Genomic DNA, 13,250 nt, shown 5'->3' with positions numbered 1-13,250 from the left:
TGAGTTGTCCGTCCCCGCTATATTGATTGGTCCAGCCTATCCAGATATTGTGTTTCAATAATGCTTGAAACTCTATATAGTTTGCTTGAGGATGATTAGGGAGTGGATGGTTTCTTCCAATATTGGCTAAAGTATCGGCAGTATCGTTACCCTTAAATGACTAAAGTGGGCTCGTGGGTTGTGGCAAATGCCTTATACGAGAATAGAAAAGGAAGACTAGCATGACAACTATTTCATGCAGTCAGACAACAATTTGCTAAAGCCAGACAGTAAACAAAACTGTTGAAACTTTTTTTCATATCATATCAGCAATAAGAAACGACTAAATAGTTTTTGCTTACTTTCTCATTGTCAAAACATGAATGGGAAATAAGTACTGAGTGTATGGTATCGATTATCTGAAATCAAATAATTTTCCTTCTCTCAGAAGTCAAAGTTACATGATATTTTATTACGGGATGGCATTAGAATGTTCTTCTCCTGGCAGTGAAAGTAATAAATATTAATTTAAGGTGATTTATTTCTAAAACACTGTCCAATGATAATTTCCACTACTATTGAATACATTTTTTTTAATCTAATGAACTTGGTACCGTATTTCCAATAATAGATGAAAACAGTATTTATTAACAACATTTATATTGAAAGTAAATTTTTTTATTTGTGCATATTGAGAATTGATTCCACTTGCACTACTGCCAAATAGATCTGAGATTCGGACTCTTCACAGAACACCACCACTGAGGTGTCACCACCTTAAATTTGGTATATCAGGCAAGTGAGAATTAGAGGTACTCCTACTGCGGTTGTGCAGCCCAAACGTGGAACACTTGTCTGGAAATGACTTGAATTCCTTGAAGAGATGCCCCTACCGATCTGTGAGATCAAGGAATGATCGAACGATAGCCGATTAGTTATAATATGTATGGTTCATTCTACTCCTTCAGTCAACGGCTATGTGAACCTGGGTCAGGTTCCAACTTTTCGACGATAGATGTTCACTTCGTATTCTCTGACCCGTGCTAGGAAATATACGTAAGAAGGTAAGATCTCGTTAATCATTGGATCTCACAAATTGAATTTTGAGGATTGTTGTGAAATTTAGGATCGAGATTAAATTGATCTGAAATCATTTTTCACTTCACAAAATCACTGTCTACATCGTTATTGTTACTATAACACTAATTAATCTAATAATCTATACCTAACAAATTTGAAGAAAATTGTTTAGTGTGACCCCAATAAAAAGTCAGAGGCGAAACCCCTTCTGTTCAAATAAATCATGTTGATGTTTTTTAAAAGTACCTATATCATGCATGTATGAAAAGAGACCTCATATGTTGTTTATTTGCCGAGACCATGAGTAAATAATCGTTCATATTTTAAATGCAATTTTTTTTACAAAGGTTATATTCCCCGAAGTATTCGACCAGAAAATTCAAATTACTCATTTCATCACCATTTTCATTACAGTATACATATAACACATTCAGTTTCAATTTACAATTTACTGAAATTAAGCCTAAAATGCATTTTCACATTTCAAGATTTCTGTTTTCTGAACTTGGGGGGATTTATCTCAAAGATGGAAAAAACTAGGGACATGTTCAAAACTGACTGAGCTATAAACGCCACACTGAGGTCTGTTTCTGTAATCATCATTAATCTTCAGTTTTTACCGAGGCTATTGAAGCTATCCCACTGTTTGTTTGTTGAAAGGCAAATTAACAAGCATATTTCGGATACATTCAAAATGAATTAATAGAAAAAAAAAGAAAATATTTTATTTGTTAATTCAATGAACAATTTGTTTTGAACAAATGCATTTTCGTACTTCATTGTTTTTAACGAAAAAAAATTTCTAAGAATAACCATCTATCATTTTGTTAAAATATTATTCCATTTTTTTTCAACCTTGTTTTCTACGTTTCATTCCTATATTTTTTCTTTGAAAAAAAATATTGTGAAAATTCCTTTATTTTTATGGAACTATGTATCGAATAAATGAATGGAAGTTTATAAAATCAAGAATACGAAAGAACAGTGAAAACAAACGTTTCTCGCATAAAATGATTACGTTTCTATGAAAATTTTTTTTCTCAAAAATCGTTAGGTATTTGTAATAATAATTCAAAGAAAAAGGATTAACGATATCTTACCTTTCAATTAATATATGGGTTCAAAATAATACACTTATATAGTTCAATATGAAAACAAAACAATGGGAATATTGCAATATTCCCAATGTTTTGCAATATATATGTTTTTCATTTTTCAGAATCTGTCTTTCTGTTTAAATCTGTTTAAAATCTGTTTTTCCGTTAATCAGCCGTCGCCCCCATGCGAAGGACAACTCTCAGAAGTTGAGAAACTTGTACGAGCTAAGGACTAACGAGGTCTTACCTTTTAACGTGTGATTCCCAACACGGTTGCAGAATCATCCCAGCTCCAACCAGATAAATTCTTTCGTGCAAAATATCTGGTCGAGGCGGGAATCGAAACCATGGCCTTCCGATCGTGAGTCGGGCGCACAACCACCGCGGCCAACTCCACAATCTCTGTTCATAGATAATACAAATTTGTTTTTTTTATGAAAATTGACGAATGAAACAAACGAATACTTATTTGAAAATGTCCAGTAATGACTGCAGTAACGCAAATACAAGTGATATAAAAACAAAAGAAGTTTTATTTCTCCATTTTCATGATGATCTCCTACCATATAGTAACGGTTACATCCATTAATTTATTTGTTTTTTATTTTTCTAAATGCCGGAATGAATGGCTCCACAAAAGAAAAAACATTCCATGCATCAATTTCAAAAATTATCAAGGTTTTTGTGTAACCCTTAGAAAGAAATAGTAACTGATAGAAACATTATGAAGAGGAAAATTGCCACAGATTTTTTTGCTGACGAATTTTTGATTCATATTTGATGGGTTGAAAAAATATTTTTTGTTGAGGCGTCCGAAACACCGATTTTACCCGTATTTTTACCTATCAATTAAATTCATAAATATTGGTAGGTTATACTTTTTCTCAGAAAACTTTCTGCTCTCTGAGATTTCTTTTTCAATATTTCAAAAAAATCAGCAGTAGTTTTTGAGATATTCGCAAACAACGACACCGACTTTCTAATAATGTGTTTGCTCAATCTCGCTCAAATCGAAAATTAGTCTAAATGGTATTTCGAATCGAATGACACCTGTGAATTTTTTTGGTTAAATATATAGGGTATTCCAACAGGAACTTCGAAATTTTGACTATTGATAACGGCTATCTTGTTTTACGGTCGCCATAATCGTACTACCGAGAGGACTATTCGTTATGTGGTGAAAAAATGCAGTCCACTGGTTCAGTAAAAGATCGACCAAAACTCATACGAAACGCCGCTGTCTATGCAGGAGAGTGTACAGGAGAATCCGAGGTAGTGGCTTTCGCGTCGCTCACAAGAACTCGGCCTTTCGCAGACCACAACTTGGTGAATTTTGCGTTGTGACTTTTGCCTGCACCTGTACAAAATTCAACTGACCCAAGAACTGAAGGTAAACCATAGAAAACGATGTGTGTTCGCTGAATAGGCTCTGGAGCAGTTGGCAACTGACCCAAATTTTCATTGAAAAATAAACTTCAGCGATGAGGCCCATTTCTGGATGAAATGGTACGTGAACAAACAAAATTGTAGAATTTGGAAAGAATACCAATCCACATGAGATTCAATTGTGGATTTTGGGATGGCGGCAACATCGATCCATATTTCTTTGGGAACGACGTTAGCCAGGTCATCAATGTCAACGACGAATACTATAGGACGATGATAACCAACTTCTTTTGGCCAGAATTGGATGATTTGGACAATAACGACATGTAATTTCAACAGCGGCGCTACGTTCCACACAACTCATGCTACATTGGATATTCTACACAAGTAATTCAAGGACAGTCATCTCACGTGGAGGTGATATGAACTGGACACCAAGATCGTGAGATTTGACCTCTTCAGACTTTTTCTTGTGAGGTTTTCTCAAGTTGCAGGTGTATGCAAATAAGCCACAATCCACAACGGTCCTCAAAGCCAATATATTCCATGTCATCAGTCAAATTCAGTCTGGCGGACATTTGAACGATTTCATACATAATGGCATCAATAGGTCTTTCAAACGAATAAAAAATTTTGATGATATCTCATATCATGAACGTATTTACGGCGAAGCGTAACTGCCAGGGAAATAATTCTTCGCAAAATCCAGAAACACGTCAAGTTTATTTGTAACAGGAGCAAGTTTTAGCCCAAAAACCATTACAAATAAGGAATAGTGATCGAGTAACAAATCGTTGAAGACGACTTCCGATTCCTCATCTACTGCTGTTTCACTTTTGAGAATCGATTCACTCATTCAGAACAGCGTCCATACAATAATTCAGAGGTTAACTTCAAACCGTTGTCGTTCATTTCGGATCACTTGACGATATATATTGATGATTCGTCCTCGTAGGTCTCTTAACGAGTCAGATGAAGTGCGATACATGTTGTTCCCGCAAAAATTCCAAATGACACAATTCCGGTCATCGAAGAGACCACTCACTCTTTTGCACTCCTTCGTCCTGTCTAGTGACTTCGAAACCTGTAGTTTGAACAATCACGCACATTTTGTGAGCACTACCTTTAAAAGTTATGAAAAGCTGCGATGCATGCAGCATCATTTCCTATGATACTAGTAAGAGCTGAGACGATAGCGTATTCAACCGCAACTAGCATTATACTTGGGCACAACAAAATCTTCATTCTATTGTGCAGCGGAGAAGTCAAGGCAGATTTGGATTTAGAGTATTTTCAGAGGTAGATATATAGGACCATTCACTTATAATGGCACTCTCACATCTATTTAAAAATTTAAATCAAAATATTTAATCCATTGTTGATGAATTGTCACTAATGGTGCTCAGAAAAATATATTTTCAACAAGACGAGAGGCTTCGCCTCACAACACTGCAATCGTCACCAATTTTTTGGCTTAAAATTTTGGTAATAAATAGATAACCAACTAAGAATCCAAACACTGGTCGGCCAGGTCACCGGACCTGACGCCTATGGACTTTCAAATTGCCTACCAATTATAGATACGAATTGGAAGCGGCAGTGATGCAGATTTTTGCTTTTCTCACTCCTATTGAACTAATCAATTCGGCAAAAAACATTCAGAAAAGCTTTCTCAACATTTGATAACTATTGAACAATTTCTTTCTGGTTTATCATCGTGTCGTCCAAAGCCTAATTGATCAAAGTGTGCGTTTTGAAGTCGACATGAGAAAACCTTAAAGCTCTGTATTTTAAAGATAACTCTAGCAAAACATCAAGTGTGCTACATTTATGGAAAGCTAATTTTAAGCTCTAGTGAAATATGCAAAAATACACAGTGTGTCTTATTAAAAAAAATAGTTTTCCAACAATAATTATTGACATCTCGTTTGAAAAAATAAGTTATTTACACCATTAGATTATACATAGAGAATTACTTTGGAAATGTTTCCATAGAAACATAAATCTTTTGCAGGAAAAAAGTTACAGCAACTTTTTGAAAATGTACATTTTCCAAAAACATGTAACTCAGAAACGATGATAGATATCGATATTCAGTTTTCACGATTGAGTTTGTTATAAAATTTGACTCCCAGACACGGACCTCCTTTTTCATCTATCTAGTTTGACAACGAGAGTTTCCCTTCAAAAGTGTCGAATTTAACAATAATATTTATTGATTTCTTTAGGACATCCTAATATACATACATTATTTTTAAACTTTATAAATAAATGACATAAATAACAGAAATGATGATATGATAGAAAAAAAAATAATAAAAACCATTTTTCAATAATCCCAAAATGGTTTCAATATGAGGATATACATAATAAATATATTACCAAACAGAAAAAAAAATCAAGGATGATATTTTATACAGTTCATGAGTTTTTTTTTTAATTGGAAAACATTTATTGAATCTTTCAACGAAAGTGGGAGTTTGTTATATTCATTCAAACCTTTATAAAATAAAGAGTTCATCGAGGACCTCAAGTTAGTTCGAGGAAGATGGAATTTTTGGGAGCTACTCGCTCTTGTTATATGGTTATAGATTTGAGATTTATATATACAGAATTATTCAAAATAAGTTGGAAGCAAGTTATGTGTTAGTTTGAAAATGAATATCATTGCTAACTCGTACACTCTCTGGAAAACAGACAGCCACTGCAATGTACTTAACATGTTTGATATACTAGAATACGTATTCACTTGTAAAATAATCCTCATTCTACGATTCTGTAACTTTTGTTGAGCCGATACCTTATTTTGGTGAAACGAGTATAAAAAACTAGCACAATAATCAAAATGGTGTATGATTATATAATGTAATTTTTGAGTACATCGAAAACTGAGATGAAATTCTTGAGAAAAACATATTTTTTTCTGTATATGTATAATCAAAATGAGCATGAAGAGATAAACGATTATCCACCATAAAACTCAAGTATTTGAATTCACTTACGAACACTATTACATCACCTGCAATTTGTGGTCTTATGTTGAGATTGTTGATGAGTGATAGCTTTTAACCAGTTGATAAGATCATATATTTTGTTTTGGAGATGTTGAGTTTTAGTTTATTGAGATTTATGTACTTGACAACATTTCTTAGTTCATTATTCATTTGATCAGCTACTGTTTCTATATTACCGACTGAAATTGATAATAAAGTGTCGTCTGCAAAAAGGTTCATGAAATCACAACCATGGATGGTATCTATATCATTCAGGTAGATTAAAAATAATATAGGTCTCAAAACACTCCCCTGAGGTATCCCGAAAATTACATCGCGAGATAATGACACTGAATCCTTTATTTTGGTTACCTGTTTGCGTTGTGATAAATAATCAGTCAGCCATAACAAAACAGTTTCCCTGATACCAATACTTTGCAGTTTATTTAGTAATATGCGGCGATCAATTGTCTCAAAAGCTATTTTAAGATCTAAAAATACGGCTATAATATAATGTCCCTTATCTATTGATTCTTTCCATTTTGATATTGTGACTTGTAATGCAGACTCTCATGAATGATGTTTTCTGAAACCTGACTGATATTTTAGTAAAATATCATCAATTTATAGATATTCAATGAGTTGATTATAAACTGAGAGTTCTAATATTTTTTCAATACAAGGCAAAGTGTTGATTGGTCTAAATTCCCAGGATTTATTTGTGTTAGGGACTTTTTGAATTGGCACACCACCACCAAACGTTTTTTTAATAAGTTTTCAATTAAGTATATCACTGCTTTATTTCATTTCCACTCCGTTGATCAATTCAGACAGATCTGCTAACTACAACACTTTGAATTTCTCTCTGTACATTATTTTGATCTATCTTGTAGGGTTCAGCCAACGTTTGCAATGTAAGCGTAAAAAATGTGTTTACGACATCACATTAGACAACTATCAGTGTTTGTCTAATATGTTATGTATGTTATATACCGTCTTAGACTATGCTGGGGCCCTTGGGCACACACTAATTCGGGGCACTTTTGGAATGTAAAGAGAGAGAACCGAACTATATATTTTTTTCACTATGATCTGCTTTATTAATCAAATATATTATGATAATACAATATGTAATTAATTATACTAGTGTGTATGCTGCTATTTTTTTATTGTGATTACGATAATAATTTCTTTAGAGATTTCTCTTGAGTAAAATCTTCTATTAAATCCTCAAACTCAATTTTCTGAAGAATATGACTTACTATGCTCATAATTGACACATTATTTAGCTGTTCTTGTAACTTTGTTGTTCGCAATTCATTTTTTATTCTCTTAAGGTGCGAAAATGAACGCTCCCCAATACAATTGGTAACCATTAGGCAAAGGAATATTCTTTTAGCAACTTCAACATTTGGAAAAGTTTCTTCTAATTTATCAGACTTTATTAAGTTATGTAAGGCTGAGATATTTAATTCCGTTGACTGCTTTGCCATATTTTATAGATAGATATTGGCTTGAATGAAAACATTGTGTTTTGAGCTCATATGTATTAATGTCTTCATGGTAAAATTCTGCAAATTCGTTGCATTTTTTGGTAATTCGTCAGATTCGATTGTTGTAATTGACAAATAAAACAAAATCGATTATCAATTTCTTGATATGCTGTGCCGAACGTTTTTTTAAATGTGTAATTAATGTGTCAATTATGGGAATAAATGTATTTACACGAAACTTTTCATTGCCTCTCAACTTGAAAGTCTTTGATGATCCTTTAAAAAAAGTGAGGCGTGAGCTGCGAATTCTTTTTCTTTCAAATTTATCTTGGTAATCAGCATCTGGATTTTTTCTTTAGCAGCTGTTCCATACTGATCAGAGATTCGTAAAGTTTTGTTACAACGTCCATAGGCATAATGCTATTCTGTAAACTTAGACTTGTTATATTCATAATTCCCAAAATGTCATTTCATATTTCTGTTAGAAGCGCAGTCTCCAATTTTTCCATTTTTTTTTGCTAAGCTTTGGGCTTCGATTCTAGTGTCTCCTGGTTGACTGATGTCACTTGCGATGGAGGACAATGCTTCAGAAAGATTTAAATAACCATTTCGCAAAGCATTAATAGCATTGACATATGTGGACCATCTTGTTTCCGAAAAAGACTTCAGACTCTATTTACACCTAAATGCTCTGTCAATATTTTCCATCGTTTGGTCGAAGCTGAGAAAAAACTGTACAATTATTGTACAAATTGAAAGAATGCTACTGTTTCAGTAATACACTCAACAGCTTGAACACCCACTAAATTTAACGAATGTGCCGCACATGGATTGTAAATTGTATATTCACATACTTCTTTTATTCTAGACTGGACACCAGAGTACTTTCCAGACATATTTGGGGCATTGTTATAGCTCTGTCCGCGGCAATCTTTTATGAGGATCTCAAGACTTTCAAAAAAGTTGAAAATGATATCTGCTATATTTTGCACATTATGTCTGTCCATAGGCAAAAATCTCCCAATAGGTTTTTCGTCTTTTACGTATCTAACGATGAAAATGAACTGATCAACGTGGGACAGATCCGGCGTAGAATCTACGCTAATAGTAGTATTTTGCTGATTTAAGTTCTTTGGCAATTGTTTTTAAAACTCGCTGTCCCATTAAATTGATAAGTTCATTACAAATATTGGTATATAAATATCATATACTCCCTTTTCCACGATTTCCGTAGTTTTGTATGTGATCAGCAAGGAACGGATCAAATTCACTAAACAATTCTAAGCATCCCAAATAATTCCCATTATTTTGCGATCCGGATGTCTCATTATCACCACGAAAAGGAAGACCTCTTGAAGCTAAAAACTTTACTACTGCAACAATTCTCCTAAGGCCATTTTTCCAATAGCTAACTTCTGTATTATATTGGGATAACAACTCACTATTAATTCGTTCAATAGGTTTCATTCTTGTAACATAATTCATCATAGATTGCCTGTGTTGCAAACTGTTCTCATGCTCCATGATTCCAATCCTTATATCCATTTGGAGAACTCAAATTATGTCCAGTACGAATAGTGGTATCAAATAGACGGCAGCAGTAACAGTAAACATATTTCTTTGCTGTCCAAAGACTCACCATTCGTTAATTTACGGGTAAAAATATTTTTTGTCAAGTATCTAGTTTTTGTTGAATCACATGAATTTGGAAAACTTGTAGCAGTTTCGGAGAAGTCACAATGTTTATTTTGGAAAAACTCTGGCCCTTTTCGTATCCAAATATTACGTACTTATTCCGTTAAAATGTCGCAGTAAGTACCAGGGTCATGAGATACAGATACACTATCCAAGTAAAGTTTGTATTTATTAACTCACAGTTGCTTGAAGTCGAGGGTTCAGCATTTGATGTACGTTTGTCATTTTCGTCACACGTTATAACCTCCTTTTCCTGGTGTCAGAGGTATTATCTTGATGTGATGATGATGAAGAATTTCCTAACTTATTTGTTTCTTCCACTTAAAAAAAGAAGTGAGCTTAGGAAGTTTTTCCGTGATTTCTTTTTGAGCTATAACTTTTTTTTTTGTGAACCACTTCAATATGTTCTTTTCGACATTATGAAATAATATTTGAACGTTCAAATCAAAACTTCTTTTAATCTTACCCAAATTATATTAAACAAAATCAAATCACGTTACTTCTGCCCAACTGAAAGTACATATTCGGGGGATTCTCCCAACCATTGACAAAGTCGACATTGATTTATGGCGGCATGACTTTGGCATCGGAGTGGTTTGCATAGATGATCGCTAGATGGTGTGCTTAGTAAATTAGAAAGGATACGTTCAGAAATATTAGTTATTATATTTTGTGAACTTTCAAATTACCGAATAAAAAATCAAACAAGTAGCTTGAAAATAGACGTTTAGATTATAAACTTGAATGATAAATTATAATGGTGATCGAACCATTCAAATTAATCATATAAATGTATTGATTTGAATAAATCTGAAAATGATTGACGTTCGTGCAACGAGAAAAGTGTAATGCGCTCGACCATAATATATTGATATTAAATGTGAGAGAAATTGTCGGTCCTTCGGGGCCCTCTGAGGATGGTTGCCCTGGGCACGGGCCCTGAGTGCCCTTATGGTAAAGACGTATTGTATATACATATAAACCCTCCTCTAAATCACTCCTCAATCTATTAAAAAACCCACATCAAAATCCGTTGCGTAGTTCTAAAAATCTAAGCATATATAGGGACAAACAGCGGGCAGCGACTTTGTTTTATACTATGTAGCGATAGTGAAGTGATGAATGTAAAATATGACAAGGTTTATCGATCCGTGGGAGTTGAAGTTTGTTCAATTGAACATGTAAAAAAACGTGTAAGACAGATATTAACTCATTCAATTGAGATATTTCATCATTAGGATACATACATACATAAGCCTTTAAATTTTTCACCGCAGCGTGCTCCAAACTGGATATATTAGCCGTTATAAATTATCATAATCAACTTCGCAAGGAGAAGGGTTGATCTGCTGATCCCTTAATTTTATTAACGAACGATTCATAACTTATAATTATTCAAAAACACAAACCTATAACCTTACATATACTATAACTTTCAAGTGAATGACATTTTCTATTAATTTTCGTTATCAATAAACCTTATTGCTGAAAAGATAGAATCGAATACAAAAATTTATTTTAATCCCAAATCGTGTTTTCACATAAAACGTTAAAGCTACGTTGTGATTTACTATGTGGTAATGTATGTACCTAGCTAGTATCATATTCATTTATTGATGTGTTCTGTTCAATTATTTTTGTTCATTTCATATCTCATTGGAATATCGATCTAGGTTAATTGTGGTATGTTCATTTCCCAAAAACAAAACTGATTGTTTATAGTACTTGTATTGATTTTCAATCTTGGATAATAAAAACTTCATCAAAACAAATTCAATTTTGATTGTTTCAATCAGTATAATTGATTGAATAAACAAAAATGGGCTAGTGTGTTAGAACGCTTCAATAAACAGATTGAAATGAGTGGAAGAAAGTGGTAATGCATCATACTGGTATGATGCAATCAAAACATTTGGATTTGTTATTTTCATTTTGATTTTAGACTTGTTTGAACATTTGGGAAGTGTGCACGTAATTCGGGATTCCATCAAATTTTATAGACAAAGCCTAAGCTGATAATACATGGTCGAGAAATAGTTAAAAAGTAAAATTATTTATATACACATCTGGAGTACCTATACAAATTTCAAGTTAAAAAACCATTGAAATAAGAATACACTGGCCCATTACGTGATGATGATTAATAACTCTATCAATAATAATAATACAATTGTCACACTATAAATTTGTTTCGAAATGCGTTTATACACGGTATAGTTAATCTGGTTAGTACAACAAAGTGTTCTACAATGTCTGTCATATATTATCAGGTAGTTAGGTCACAGATTAAATAGTTAGGTACTGTAGGATAAATGACTTATCGCAATTATATAAAAGACGTAATAAAATTGATATACCAGTCTAACTGATGAAACTATCGTACTGTGAAACGTGTCTTGATTGAAATGTGTATGGTGAAAATTATATAATTATCATCATGGATAGAACTATTGAGTAGTCCAGTATTTTAGAATTCATAAATTTCAGACACAATATTAAAAAAAAATATATTTAAATTGACAATTAATATCATGTTGCATATTATGAATTGATATCTAAGCGTTTTCAATATTTTTTTTATTCTTTCATACACAGTACTTTATTGGATTCACACTCTATAGGATCCACTGTCGGCATCTCATATACCTACTAGTAAATACCGACTATGAACACTATTTGTCACTTCTGATTTATGATCTGAAACATTCAAACAAACAGGAAAATCTCTTGTAAGATACCTTTCTAAAAACATCTGGGTGACATGTTTGGGGTGAGACAAAAAAAAAGGTTCAACTTCTGTAGAGTCTTTAAACATTCGATTTCACTATATGTATTGAATGACATTCAAATCCAAATTTATCCGTGTATTCATTCATGTCTGTTGAGATGATGGAAACTTTTATTAAGGTAAATCATTCATATTATACCTAATTATAAAGATCAAAGTGAAATTACTAAAGTAAAAATACGAAAAAAATAACCCGAATAATTGTTCACACGAATTTGTGAAAAGGTGAATTTAAAATTTACCCGACGGCTAGACATGTTTCTTTATTTCCATTTCTTAACACTGTACTGTACTGAAACGTGAAGATGGCAGAATCTCTAATAAAAATATTGCTTGATCTGTACCGCCCCCAACAGCCGGTTTTTTGATTTCACGTCTGATATATTTCTTCATTTCCATTTCTTAACACTGTACCGAAATATGATGGGGACAGAGTCTCTAATAAAAATATTGCTGGATCTGTACCGCCCCCGACGGCCGATTTTTTTATTTCACCTCTGACATATTTATTTATTTCCATTTTTTAACACTGTACCAAAACTTGAAGAAGGCAGAGTCTCTAATAAAAATATTTCTGAATCTGTACCGTCCCCGACGGCTGGTTTTTTTATTTCACCTCAGACATGTTTCTTCATTTCTATTTCTCAACACTGTACAAAAACGTGAAGATGGCAGAGTCTCTAATAAAAATATTGCTTGATCTGTACCGCCCCCGACGGCCGGTTTTTTTATTTCACCT

The sequence above is a fragment of the Leptinotarsa decemlineata genome, unplaced genomic scaffold (genome assembly GCF_025532065.1).
Source record: "Leptinotarsa decemlineata unplaced genomic scaffold, Ldec_3_MD MMD2_tig00026340_RagTag_RagTag, whole genome shotgun sequence".
Taxonomy (NCBI): Eukaryota; Metazoa; Arthropoda; class Insecta; order Coleoptera; family Chrysomelidae; genus Leptinotarsa; species Leptinotarsa decemlineata.
The sequence above is the reverse complement of the archived record's forward strand: the minus strand, read 5'-3'. Positions refer to the sequence as shown.